At 38.0% G+C, this 2755-nt stretch overlaps 1 long non-coding RNA gene across 1 annotated transcript; it reads right to left on the bottom strand.

Annotated features, from left to right (window-relative positions):
* Positions 1–258: 258 nt before the first annotated feature.
* On the bottom strand, positions 259–1768 carry LOC142495032 (uncharacterized). The gene is made up of 2 exons (XR_012801650.1): positions 1515–1768; positions 259–682 (listed from the first exon to the last, which is right to left on the bottom strand). It is a non-coding gene; the product is annotated as an uncharacterized LOC142495032 (long non-coding RNA).
* Positions 1769–2755: the final 987 nt, after the last annotated feature.

Here is a 2755-nt window from a genome sequence, read left to right as displayed (position 1 = left end):
TGGCTTATTTTGATTCTAGGAGGACTCGCACCTTGAAGAAAATAATTGGTGAAAACCTCTTACACATGCTGCAGTGTGTATAGCTTTACACTATCACACATTCTAATGTACCTACCTCTAAACTCATTCTACTAAAACAAATGTGCACAATTTAATACCCTTAAAGGTTTGCCATGTTTTTATGTACTTTTTGTCTCTGCTGCCATTTCCATTTGGAATTGTCATTTTGCTAACCGTGTAGAATGATTTTAATTACAGTTGAGAAGATGCTAAACAACGCGTTCCAAACATTCATATGGAACAGGAAGAAATCATAAATAAGTTTAATAAAACTACAACAAACCAAACATAACACATTAAACATGAGACAATTCAGTATAGCAAGCATTCTTAGATATGCAAAAGACTGGATTTGTCATTGGAGATTTAACAATAAGTTAAATAAAACAAGAATTATTACAGAATATACATCTAGTGTATCTGTAAAGTATGCAATTGAAAGAATGGCCAAAGTAGGAAATGGAAAACTTCTCTTTAAGACATACTGAGCATGGCACATACAGTAGCTTGCAAACTTTGAGGGAAACAGATTCACTGTTTTTTCCATCTACAGGTACAGTAACAAACAATTTCAGGAAGGAAAGGCAGCACATCCTTTTAATGTCTGGGAGGAGATGGGGATCTAAAATAAAAAAAAAACATAAATGTATTAGATGGCTCAATACTTCCATTCAAATATTTGAAAGAAAGTTATAACTTCTTAACAAATCAATTTAATGCTTGCTTCCAGGCTAGACACTTCTTATACGGAATTATGCACAATAACACCCAAGAGATATAACAAATCCATTGGATTCACTGATAAACTCATCTAAGCGCTCTAAACTATCTACTTAAGATCTTTAAGATTGTATACGAAGGACATTTCAGTCAAATCAATATAAAATAAATATTGTGAGATTAAGAGCAAAGTTATAAATAAAATCAAAATGATAATATTGATGGCTGCTAGGAAGACTATATTTCATAAATAGATTCACAAGAATCCTCCAACTATAGAAATTTGGAGGGGGAAAATATATATTTTTTTCTAAAAATGGACTGAGTAGAATCAATTCAACAGAAAGAAAAGTGTAGCGAAATTGAGATTTCCACAGCACTCTGGAGTATTAAAAACAAGGCATTTTATTCAAACTTGCAAAATACAAAAATGAAAACAATCATGGAACATTTCCTACCACCATGGACCCTTCACAAAACACAGGCGCCAAGGACAAAACGGTAAGCAAGTGTGCCCGGGAAATTGGCATGCATCTGTGTATGGTGTGTGTATCTTGTGTGCGTGCGTCTGTGTACGTTGCATGTATCTCTTGTACGTGCGTCTGTGTATGCTGTGTTTTTAGGTACGTGTAGTGTGCGTCTGTATGGTGTGTGTTGGGTAGGTGTAGCGCGTGTCTGTGTATAGTGTGTTTTGTGTACAGGCATCTGTGTAGTGTGTGCACCTAGGCACTTACATGTGGCAGCTGCCTCCTTGCTGACACCCTCCTCCTGAATCAGTGTCAAATGACTTCATATGGCATTGAGTTGCCATGGTAACAAGACACTTTATTTGTAATATGCTTGTTCTGTCTGCTATTTCACTCCGTGCAGTGGCTGCCTACATGTTTATTATTGCTTCTGTACTGTCTGCTGTATAGTGTTACGTACCATGTAAGCTCTGCTGTTTAGTCTCTGCCCAACCCTATGTTTTTAACTTCTTACCCCTCACGTTAATATCTGTCACTCACTAATTGTTGCTTAGCAACACTAACCCAACCCCCTCTGTCCTTTTCGTGCCAAATTTGGGTTTACATTTAGTTAGCACTGAAGAAGGTCCAGTGGGGACTGAAATATAGGGTTAAATGTCTGCTTTTTGGACTAAGTAAAAACTTTTTTTCCATTCCTGTGCCGGGCTGGTATTTTGTATCACTAATGTGACCATACATACATACAGTTTTTGAAATATGGGGATCTTTTATTGCAATCCATTAATACATGTCAACTTTAAATATGGTATGCCATGGGAATTTTACAAAGGAAATAACCAATAGATATACATTTTATTTCTATATCATATAGTGATAGGGCATGAACCCCTATCTAAATAGGGCTCCAAATAGGAAGCCTATATCCAGCTAATGAGTCCAGCAGGAAGCTGCTTAATTGCAGCTACAGACAATTAGTCTCTACCTGGCTCATCAGTCAGATAGAAAAACCTCCTGTTTAAACTGCAGGATATCTCTCTAGCACTAAGGAGCTGTGTGCTGATCAGAGAAGGATCCCAGGGAACCAGATCCTCTATTCGAGGATGCAGCGGACCCTGGAACCTGCTAGAGGGTGCATCCCACTGACACAACTCAGACACGGACTGAGGGAAAGAGCCCTGATAACAGGTACCTCTTTGGACTTTAGGGCAGAGATTAGTATGAGGCCTAGCCTCCCAGCCCTGCAGATAGGGACTGGGAAGAATAAATTAGCCCTTATGAAGGGATAGGCTGTTTGTTTGTTTTGCATGCTGATCTAAACTGTACTGTTTAAAGCTTTGGGCTAAATAAAAGCCAACATTTATTGTTCCTTAAATACGTCTCCCTGGTTATACCTTAGAACTTGTCTCCTACACGTACACACACGCAACATGTTGCAAATAGGCAAAAGGCAGTAATGTACTGACACAATATATACAGGAGAATAGTGAAATGAGGCTAAGGTTACACAT

Source organism: Ascaphus truei, chromosome 5 (genome assembly GCF_040206685.1).
Source record: "Ascaphus truei isolate aAscTru1 chromosome 5, aAscTru1.hap1, whole genome shotgun sequence".
NCBI classification, from domain to species: domain Eukaryota; kingdom Metazoa; phylum Chordata; class Amphibia; order Anura; family Ascaphidae; genus Ascaphus; species Ascaphus truei.
This window is presented reverse-complemented; position numbering and strand designations above follow the sequence as displayed.